Raw genomic sequence first — 12,072 nt, 5'->3', positions numbered from 1 at the left:
TGAAAAAGATTGAATTATACCTTGAGAGCAAAGCGAGCTAAAATACACCCTGACATTTGGTAAATGCTTCTTTCACAGAATAAAATATTTTCAACTTTCTGAGCACTGTTAATATCTTGTCAGAAGGAGTCAGCTCAAAGAAGAGTCTCAGGGACAAAACAGAACACTGACATTTCAATTTACTACTTGATAGTAAGATATAAATTCTGTTTTCTAAATGATTTAACTGGAAGAAAAGTGCACATTTTGCATTTCAAGGGTATTCTTTGTCCAAGTAAGATTAACTGTTTGCTGGGAAATTATTTTTTCTTATATTGGTCAAATAGTTCCTATTTCATGCTGAAAACATGTGATTTTCTCTTTCACTGCAACAGTTTAGCACCAGACAGCATTATAATAACAGTCAATATTATTACATCATTTTTACTGACAAAATAAATTTAGAGGTTCTTTGTTAATTATCAAATAATTAAAAATAAATCGCAGATATAAGAACACATAAAACACTGATGTAGGGATGCCATATTTCTGTTCTATGATGATAATTCCAAGCATCAACCTCGCCAGGGGACCTTATTAATTTTAAGGTAAAAAATGAGCCCCTACATCTCTCAGCAAAGATATCTAGTGAACTAAAAGAAATGCAAGGATTAACTGATTTTACAGGAAAAAGGAAAAACAACAAAAAAGCCTCTTTTCAGCAAGTGCCAAAACAGCAGGCTACTTAGAGACCACAAAATTTAGTTACCAGTAGTAGATTTGGAATGAAGAAGTTTCTCATTTCTTGGGAGTAAATAACTCCTGAACTTCAATACCTCCCAATCCCAACAGCAATCCTGACTTTGGAACACCAAAAACCCCGTAATTTGAAAATACTCAACTGATCACCATATACATTTCATTTTCTTAGAGATAATGCACCTAAATACTCTTTTTAACATTTCTAGCAGAGCTGGATCTTCCTTTGGTAGAAAAAGACAGTAAATAGCTGTCATTTTTAACAAGCAGCTTTTTCTATTTCTAGATTATAGTTTGACTTAAGTTTCTTTGAGAGCACCATCAGTGCTCCATTCTGCAGATCAATGTTTTCAACTTTACTCCTGCTCCTCCGTGTGAATGTGTGGCTGTGGCTGTGTGTGGCAGTGTGTTGCTGCAGTTAAACTGCCTGCAAAACAGGCATCCCAGTAAAAATGCTGGATTAAGACAGTGGGGAGATGTGTAACCTACAAGCTTGATCTCATTTAATTTCTCATTTTGTTTGCTGTGCATCTTACAAAACAGGCTGTCTCTACAAAGCATTTTTTAAAAACCTACACATCTGTCTTTTAATTTGAGAGACTGTGAAGTCTGCCTAATACACTGAGCCTGAGAGGAGTATACAGCTGATGTGCAAAGGCCACAAAGGTGCAGCTCCTTTCACAGGGTGGCACCATGTTCTAGCCTTTCCTTGCCTTCTGAACACCCTTCATCCAGCAGTCTTCAGCTCCCCAATTACTTCTAAAACACTGGTTTGTGGTATCAAACAGAAGTTGCAACATCTGCAAATACAAGTGATGGCTTATGTGTGTACAAATAGATGGTTCAGATGGGACAAAACAATTAATTCTGCCTGAACACAGCCTTCTTGGATAGGAATAATGAGCAAAATAAAGAGTCCATTGACCAGCCTTTTTAACAGCTCTGGAAGTGAAACTCCAGATTTATAAAGTGGTTCTGCTAAGAAAAGCATGCTACAATGTTTATGCCCTAATTAGTGAACATGGGAACACCGTATTTTTTTAGGTTCATACTTCAGCTGCATTCTTACAACGTCATCTTGAGACCTGGCTTGCACCCTTGCCTGTTCTGATTTCCCACCAAAAGAAGTGAGCATAAGCCCAGAGGTGTGCCCAGTAGATCCAATGGTTTGTGCAAACAGGGGGACAAGAGGACAGGACATGCCATGAACACACCAGTTCTGCACAGTAGAGACAGGTAAACTGTCAGGGCTCCCAAACCACTCAAACTACAGTTTAGAACAAAAATTCCAGAATTTGAAGATTCCTGAAAATCCACTGGCAGTTCAGGGAAAAAGGCCTATTAGGAAAAAAAAAAACATTGACTAAACATCATCAAGCATCTGTATTATTAAATTGCCTACAGCCTCTTCCCTCTCTTTATACACTAACCAGGCCTCACCTGAAAAAGAAAAACCCGTTCCACATGCGATCCATACTGCTAGGGTAAATATCCATCCAAATGCACTGTGAACAATCCAATTTTTTATAAGCTTCACTTCCAAAAGTGGCAAAGAAGAATAAGCTCTGGTAGTTTATCATCTGGGAGGAAATTTGGGCATAACAGAGCAAACTACTAAGCTGGAACAGCTGAAGCTTTACCGACTCCCTTTTCACAAAGCCCTGTACGTGAGGGCTGAGAGGTGCCCCAGCTGGCTCTGGGCACCATGACTCATCTGCAGGAATGGCAGAGGTGTCCTCCGACGATGCTGAGCCTGATCTCATAAGCTGTGCCAGGAAACCCAGGGGATTGAGTGCCTCAGGTTGGTACTAGCTCAGGGATCTACGTACCATGCTCCACTGCAGCCCGTAATTACAAGACCATTTCTCCAAATGGCTACATTTAACACAAAGCACATTTGTACGCCCAGTGAAGTAGAAGAGGACTAATATATGAAAAGACTTTAATCTAAATAATGGCTTGCTTGTAGGAAGGTGCAATATTTCAATACAGATAAATAAAGACTGGATAAATCTACTGCTTTGCATATAAAACAAAATAGCTATGGTCTATCACAGCTGTAATCCATGTATGACAAACAAGGTTACTTTTGGTTTTGTTCAGCACAGGGGACCAAGGAGCCTCCTAAAGCACAGAAAAAAAACAAAACCAAGCAACTCCTCTGACTGTAGTACAGCAATAGTGTTTACCCATCAATATGAGTGGTCACAACTTTTATATTTTTTTTTCAATTACATCCTCTAGTCATTGCAGAGGACTTTGTTCAGGCACCTTTCACAGAGTAGATTAATTCAAGTTTTGAGTTCCTCAATGCAAGAAGACATCTCTTAAAGATAAACTATCTACTAGAATATTAAGAATGGCTTAAATGATCCCAGCAAGGTTTGGGATCTTCTCAAACTTCAAGACATCTGCATGCTGAAGCTCTGAAAGCTTCAGCATGCAGATGTCTAAGCTTCTGAGAGCTTAGACCACCACTGCAAATTTCAATTTCTCCCCAGGTAAAAGGAAAGGTCTTCTCTTCCACATTCCAGTACCAACAGGCCATACTGGGCTTCTTCCCTCCTTCCAGGACTCATTGGGACCACAGGCTCTGACACAGACAAATGTCCTTTACTGCTTCTCTGCAACTGCAGCATTTCACCTCCAATTGCTTGCACTGCCCATTGTGGTTAAGTCACTGATCTAGACAGAGCCACCTTAACAGGAATTTTGGATGGGTCTTAGTGAAGGGGCGGAAAAAAGAGGACATAATGTTTAATTATAAGAAATGATTGAAATAGGCACAGACATACCCCGGGTGCCTCTGCACTGCAGCAAGCTCTAAACTTGTTATCGTTAATGGTTTAAATTTCACTGTGCTAATCATTTCAGGACACAAGCCTTTCTTGATAATCTAATGAATTATTCCAACATCCTTCAGCAAAAAAAATCCTCCATGACAGCACTAATTACAAGACGTTTTCCCAGTGCTTATGTAAAATATGACAGAGCAGCAGCTTAGGGAATTGCAGAAAACTGCTTCTAATTTCCACTGAGAAACTGACAAACACCTCTCTTTCATCTCTCCCAGCTCTCAAGTAAGATTTAACTTTCTCATTTAGTTAATTACCGAGTGAGGATCATCATTTTCCCGGATCGGAGCGGCACAGAGCCTTTATCGTGTTAACTTGTGAACTTGATCGATGGCTGCTGCTAAAACTTAATAACTTCACCCCCTGGCAAATTGTAAGATAAATATAATAGAAGAAACTCTGACAGTAAAAACCTGCCAGAAATGAGCGCTGTGTTTATGTTTCTTTGCAGGCAGCAAAAAAACAACCGACAGCTTATTACTGGGTGCGTGTTACTTATATTTAAAAGACTCCAGGCAGTTAACTTTCTGCGTACTGTTCAAACTTTACTCACAAGATAAAAGACACTGGGGAAAAAAACCCAAGCAATGGAATGACAAAGGAAGGAACCACGGAGGTGTATGTCCAGGGGCTGAGGAAGGCAGGGAAAGACAGGAACTTCACGATGAAAGCAAAGTCATGCTTGCCTCTGTATCTTGAATATTCTTCAAGATTGACCACATCAGAAATGCCCACAGCTGTGAATCCAAACACGAAACTACTTTCACCAGCAGCAAAAGCTCGGGAATTTTGGATCAAGTAAGAAGCATGTGGGAAAAGCAGAGGGATTAAAAAGTACCAGCATGGCCACAAGATTATTTGGTTTGATGCCTGCAAAGGTGCTCTTAGCCAGAGAACCTCAGCCCAGCTGGCTTTCCCAACGTTACTTGTGTGGCCATTGAATTGCTTGCTACTGCCCATGATGAAGTAGCGCTCAATGCCATGACAATGCAACCACAGCAATGTAACAAAAGTGGTGAAATGGAGCTGAGGTATGCCAGCCCTCCATGCTAAAGGCAGAGATAGTTATTTGAGAATCCAGTTTAAAGGGTGTTGTTTGCAGGGCCTAAAGGCAGTTACACAGTAATTTAGATGATACAGGTTCAATTTCTATGGCTGGCTTCTTTTTTAGGCTTGTAATTACCAAATGCTGCAGAACTGATTCCCAGACTGCCAAGGCTAAGCAAAGGGGAAAGAAGTTCCTTTGTAGCTCTTCACTGGCAGCTTCCTATAAAAGAACTCCTTTGCTTTGAGAATTGGGGGATGTGAGGGGGTTGTCTCACCATAAAAAACACGATCTCATGAGCCATAGCACCTGAGAGACATGAGTAGGGCAGCCAGCTCCTCATTTTTCTCCTTTGCAGGATGAACCTGCTTTTCCAGTGTTTGAGTTGACAGCAAGGCTACAATGCTAGGTCATTAAACAACTCACTCCATTTACTTTTATTTTAAAAGCTCAGTTTAGAATCTACCCACTTCTGCCCGCCTCCATCTCGCATAACAGCCTCTGTGAGGTTAACCATGGGTTTAGCTCATATATGGACTTACTCACTCAGTACTGAATTACTTTCCACGCTGCAAAGCTCACTGAAACATTCTGAAAAACGAACATAACCCAGAAGTAGATGATCATCAATCACATCTGAGAGTCAAAAAGAAAGCACCATGAAAGAAACCACAGCATCTCTACTGTTTATTTTCAAGAGAAAATTCAAAACACACATACTGAAATTAACAGCACCCAAGGAACTAGCAATTTTGCCTCTCTGGAGCTTTAGGCTGCTTGTCCACATCTGGTTTCTAATCACACTGCAGAAAAGCTTTGATAAGAAAGGATATATCTAGATGAAAGATCACTGGAATTATGCTGGACATAGCAGCCCAACCTGCTGCACTTTCTGAAATCCTGCGAGGGCAATAGTTTTCAGAGGTACTATCTAAGTACCTATGATGTGGTGTCAGCCTGGAGGGCACCTGGCTAAGGATATTACCTCAGACACAGAAGAAAGGGAAAAGGCTGAGTTTGTTCAGGGCCAGGAAAAGCTGCAGACACCAGAGAAGTAACATGCAGAGTCTCTCTAGGGACCGGGGAGACAGGACTGAGCCATGGGCACTTGCACATAGGCAATACAAAGAGCAGCAATAATACCTTACTGGACAAGATGCTCCCCTCCCACGCTGCTACACAGTAAACAGCAACAGGGAGAGGAGATTAAAAAACTATTCTTTTAAGCTAATACTTAATGTTTCAGACAGGCTAATAAAGTTTAATTGTCTGGAATCTCATAGCTCTTACTGTAAACTTTCCTTCGATATAGGTCTCCCACCTAGATTTTAAGTGTTGACAAAAACCTCCAAAATAAAATTTCTCTGATGCCAGCAATGGATGTGAATTGGGAGTCCCTCTCCTCCTCATCATCTCCACGATGTCTTTGCAAATAACAAGCACTGATGAGAAATCTGCTTGCATCAGCACAGCACTGGCATATGTTATTTTCCCAAACTATGATCCCTGACCAAATGCATATCTAGACATATGGGGGGGAGGGCAGGCACCATCCCTCTTAAAGAGCTAGATTTCAGAGCACACCTTTTACTAACTGTAGAGCGGTAACACACAAATTTCAAAGCAGACACTCCATTAACAATAGATCTCTTTCAGTGGAAACCACCAAAGGAAATGCTTTCTTCCTTGGCATGGCTACCAGAACCAGAGTTGAACTGCTGGGACCATTACATGTTATTACTGTTAATGGAGGGAAGGAATATGCACATTATGACTTGGAGAACCAGTCTACTAAAGTCATCAGGTAATGGCCAGCAGCAGCAAAGTGCTCATTTATGTCAGGGAGAGGCACAAGTAAACAATGCTCTAAACAGCAGTTTCATAGTTTTCTGGAACAGTTGCTTCTGTTTTTAAAACATTCAAGGATGATCTACTGCATGAGTGAAGTTACTGTTTATGGGTGTTACTGTTGATTTCCTTCCTGCTTCGAATGCTCCCCTAACTCAGAGAGAAAGGCAGCCAGGAACAGGTAGGTGGACTCAAGTGATTCAAAACATGGCTGAAGTAACAGTGAAGACTGATACCACTGTGAACAACACAAAAATAGAGGGACAGAATGATCATAAAAATCTGTTATCTGCTTTCCATAACACTATTGAGATTTTCAAATCACCTGGTTCTGCCTATGTAAAGCTTTTAGCACCGAGAAACATGAGCCCTCCAAGGTGGCTTACTCAGTAGTATTTTCCATGAGTTTTTTCCTTTGAGATGCATTTTGCTACCAACAACAAAGAGGGCACACGCACACCAGACTGTTTGGCCAGGGCAACATTAAAGATTCAGAACTGGAAGTCAGGCATATACATGCTGGGTATCATATAACATTTCCCAGCTACAGGAGTACTACATATTTCCAGGCATACTGGAGAGATGTAACAAACAAAAACCCAGCAGCACTCTGGAGAAGCACAAGATTCATGTATGTGCTCTGCTCCCATTGCAAATGTACTCCTTGGATCTGCTGGAGGAGTTGGCTACACGAGCACTCCCTAACCTATTTCAGTCAAAATAAGCTTGTTAGCAGAGACCTGCTATTTAAACTGTCTACGCTAAAACACCTCATCTTAACTGAGAGCAGGTTTGCAGTTTTGCTGACAGATCCTGGAGGGCAGCAACCTGCAGCAGCCAGGCAAAGGCTGCATGGTATTCTTTCCTACCAGTGCAGCCAGATCTAGAAAAGGAATCTCAGCAGCTCACACTGGCTGATATCAATACTACTGCTGTTAGCAGTCACCACAGAGGCAGCTGTAAGAGGACAAATGCATTAAATATTCTTGTACAGTGCTAAGTGAAAGCTGGTCAGTGGGCTGCAGCCAAAATCTTGAGGTTTTGCCTTGTAGCGTCCTAAAACCCCTACAAGATCATCCAATAACCCCACACTCACTAAAGAGCATTGTCTCCTTGAGATGAGCTGTTCTGCTAAACTTTCAGTCAAATGTTACCTTCCTGGCAAACTGGGGTGATTTCCATGGAGGATCCCTAGGATTGCTAAGGAAGATGAATGTATTTGGCCTGGAGAAGACTGGGGGCTATCCACCAGCCTTCCACTACCTAAAAGGAGGTTACAGAGGAAAGAGAGACAGAATCTTTTCAGAAGTGCATAATGACAGGAGAGGGGCAACAGCAGCAGGCTGTAGCAAGCAAAGCTCTGGACATTAAAAGGAAGACTTTAAAAATTTGAGTGGACAAAGTTCCAAGCAAAATGAACTGGTTGTGAAGTAATCCTCCTCTGAACAGGCAGTTGAACTGGAGACCTCCAGAGGTCCATCCTACCTTAAAATTTTCTTTGACTTTATATTTTAAGATGGGTACCTGGCAAGAGATTCATGACCTGAGGAGCAGATTCCAAAAATACAAGCTTAAGGACAATGAATTCTGTATCTTCAGGGATTGCATTAAGTTGGGTTAGGCCAATTGCTGCTATGTAAAAGCACATGACAGAAGAAAGGCAGAAACCAGTACCCTCTGCTACAGCAGCTGACCAGCTCTAACAGCACTTCAAGAAGGCATATTCAGCTCCACAGCTGTGCAGACTTTGTCCCTATCAGCTGACACTCAAATTGCACAACTCAGAAGCCCAAGTCACAGACTGTTACAGTAGGGATTCCTCCTTGGCTCAGTGTTTAGCTGCCAATAATCTTTCAGAAAAATACCTCAAACTAAAGGAGGAAAGGAGCTTTCCATTATTCTTCTCCCTATAGCAGACTCAATCAAAGAGGATGCATTTGAACGTAGCATATAAGGAATATAAATCCCCCAGTAAATTGTGGCAAAACAGAACTGCTAACCTCACTTGGTCCTTCAACATACTGTATTTTCCACATAACGTTCCTTCAAAATCATGATTCTGCTGTTACTTTTAGTGAGTTTGTTAACAAACAATGAAAATAGCATCAGTTCACCTACATTTCCCCCTTTCTACAAATAAAAACCAAGTTTCCTTTTCTTCTTTTCATCCCATTTCTAAGAGTTACTTTCTTGTCATATCAAGAATGTTATCAGTGTGAAGCATATGATGTGAGAAATTTCTTCCATTTTCACACACTGATGCATCCCATTGTAAATGTATCTAACAACCACCACTGCTTTCTATAACTTCTACTATAATAATTGGATAAACATCTAAGAACCTATTACACGCTGAGTAAAGTAGCTTCTACTTCCAACAGTTTAAAATGTATCCTCTTTTAAGTATCATTAGGTCTTCTGTGGTGACAGTTTTTCTCCTTTGTGAAAGGAAAGGACTATTAGACTTTAGCACTCACTATTTGCTAAACACCTCTGTGGTATCTCTCACTTGTTTTCTGTATTTTCAGATAGCTCACAATAGCCTGCATTGAATCTAATAATAGAACACTCACAAACACACTATTTGCATCTTCTCATCTAGGAAGAGCAATTTGGGCTTATGCCTGGAAAAACCATATGCAACCTCCTGCCATAAAACAAAATTAAAACGTCAAAAGAAGTCAACGCTTCCTACCACAGCCCAAACTCTGAGATGCACCATTGACAGCCTGCTCCTCGATAGAGGGGTTAGAGCTCCCTCTAGCACTCTCCAAATAGAAGAGCCATAGATGCTAAACTGTGACTATCTAATCTCACTCAAAGCAGTCTTGGGTACTGTTGTTTGTAATTTTTACTTGATTTACTTTTTTTGTCACATGCATAATTAAGAACACATCCACTAATTTATCTGAAATTCAAGAGAAACAAGTGTCATTATAAATTCCCTCTATAACCGATTAAAAATACTCAGACTGCTGTAATTAACTGATCTCTACTTTAAAATGTAATTTAGGACAAGCTGAAGGATTATCATGTCAGCTGTGTGTACAATGTGAAGTGTAGCAAGAAACTAAATGAAAAAGTTGTTGAAAATTTTTAATTTTCATGGCATAAAAAAGTCTTACTACCTCACCCCCCTTTCAGCTGACAAACATCCCAATGCAGCTGACTGCAGTTGTGAATTACGTGCTTCTATTTCACATTAAATATTGAGTAACGCCGCTTAAGTAAAACTAAAAAGGTGCAACACTGCTGAGTTCTGCACAATGCTGAAGACAGAGAAACATCTCATGACAGAAAGAGTGTCAGCCCTTTTCAATCACAGGTTATTACTTATTAATTCTTGATAAACTGAAAGCTGGCAGTACAATGTAAAAATTAGAAAGGAAAATGGGAGCCAAGTCTTTCCACTTTTACTCCTATGTCTCCCACTGTCTTCCTGTGCTGCCATAGGCAAGTCACTCCTCTTCATTTCACAAGTCTATCAGTTAAACAGATGTGTCCCAACACACTTCACACAAAGACAAAGCACTGCTTAATGCTGGGAACCAAGCCTCTGCACCAAAGGTGCTCGTTGAGGGCAATGTCACAAAGTGACACCACATGAGTGTAAACTTCCCCTCAAGCATCAGCAAACAAAACTGTCATGCAAAAACGAAAACAAAACAGACTCGTTAGTAAAGGTGTGGTCTCACTTCACCAGTTAGAAAAAATGCAGCAGTACTAATTGTTTCCACAGCCTTCCAAAGCAGAATAAAAAGTCGCGTGTGTTGTGAAAAAATTTCACATTGAATTTTCTCGAACTGAGATACCCAGATACCACCCCAAAATCAATACAGACATGGCAACAACTCACATCCCGAAGGTAAGTGCCCTAGGGAGGACATGCTTTAGGTAAGTTTCTTTACTCATCACAGCCATTCTGACGTGTAACCACTGGGGGACTTCAGAACATCGCCTGGGTTTAGAAGTTTGTGATTTTAATATTTGTATGTGACAGAGATGAGGAAATACAGTAGGATGTGTTAGGCTATCCACAACTACGTTTTTATGTCTCTGACAAGTCCAATAAGAAAGACTAGAAGTAACCAGACCCGAGTAGATGACAGAAGCACCTGACCAAAACTTCCCAACATCGCCTGCCGATGTCCCTCAGTCCCATCTGACAGCTGTCCTTGCCATTTTGGGCCCGAACTCTGTACACAGTCCTGCTGCTGCACCCAGATCCTGACACACAGACCTTCCTTCTGCAGTACAGATGGCATCCAAGGCCGTTCCTTTTATCCCCTTAAGAGGTCTTGAAGAAAAGCACTGGCAACAACTTCTCTCTCCCCACACCTCTTGCATGTGGCAGGAGAGGATTACAGTGCGACATCTGACCTGTCCAGCAGCAGCAAAAGGACATCTCAAGTGAAAGCAAGATCTCAGCAGTTGCAGATCCATTAGTTGGGCTGGTGACCTTCAGCTGGGTGTCTCTTGGGCTGACACCACAACCCATCTGTTCTGCCCCCACCCCCACAGAGCTGTGGCTTGGGTCTGAATGAGACAGGTAAAAGGTGGTGCTGACAACACTGCAGAAGACAGCAGCAGCAGTTCCCCCCCATACATGACCAAATACTGAAACTTTTGAGACCTGTGATTCCTTCTGTATATTAGCAGCAATATATCTTCCCTTTAGGAAAACAGCTTGCAGCTGTTTTTGTGTCTTTGTTACTTCAAGACTACATAACTTGATGTGGTCCTTGGTGCTATCTTAGGAGATAAAGGCAGGCAACAGCTAGGGGAAAATGTTGCCCTTCTCACGCAAAGAACGTGCTGGCTTCATTTCTGGGTCCAGTCTGAGACCTCAAATTATAGGTAGATGTTCTGTAGATGTAAAACCCAGGAGAAGTAGGTACCTGGCAGTGAAGCTCACTTGGGAGTAATGAATTCAATATTGGCTCTGCCATGAGCAGAAGGCTGGACCTTGTGAGGTCTTTTCCAACCTAAGTGACTCTGTGTTACTAACCTCACTATCAAAGTTCACATACACTTGACAGGCTTTTGGATAGTTATAATTGTCAGATGTTGATGTAGTTCATTTATCATAAGCAAAATCTGAAACTCTTTTTAAAAGATGCTGTATAGAGAATTATTTTTAATAAGAGTTTCCAACTCTAGGGCTCACAAAGCCTTTGCTGTTCATTTTTTGCAGCAACCAAAGACCAGGTTCTTCAAGAATACTGCAGATGCACCTGCCCTCTGGCTTTACAAGTTGAGAGCAGGCAGTATTCATCTGTTCAGACATCCAATACTGACTTTCAATTACATCTGTCCAACTATTTAAAAATTTTCAAAAACTGTCAATTTTTCTATGATGCATGTTTCTCTAGGAACTTCAGCTGATACTCTCCACAAGCTATTAAATTCCAAACTTATCTTCACTTATGACCTGAACCAGTTTCAAAACTCAGGTTTTACAATGAATTAACTGCCTGTGAAGTCTAATCATCTGCAACCTTCTAAATCAAGCCTTGAAATACTCCTATTACAACCCACCTCAGAACTATTTGGGGTTACCAACAGATTACCCCAGAATAGGGCTGA

General features: G+C 41.1%; 1 protein-coding gene across 7 annotated transcripts in view; it reads right to left on the bottom strand.

Moving 5' to 3' along the window:
- Positions 1–12,072, bottom strand: part of BTRC (beta-transducin repeat containing E3 ubiquitin protein ligase) — a 126,489-nt gene that overhangs the window by 29,632 nt on the left and 84,785 nt on the right. The window lies entirely within an intron of this gene.

The sequence above is a fragment of the Corvus cornix genome, chromosome 6 (genome assembly GCF_000738735.6).
Source record: "Corvus cornix cornix isolate S_Up_H32 chromosome 6, ASM73873v5, whole genome shotgun sequence".
In the NCBI taxonomy this organism is placed as follows: domain Eukaryota; kingdom Metazoa; phylum Chordata; class Aves; order Passeriformes; family Corvidae; genus Corvus; species Corvus cornix.
Note: the sequence above shows the minus strand (reverse complement) of the source record. Positions and strands in the feature narration are given on the sequence as shown.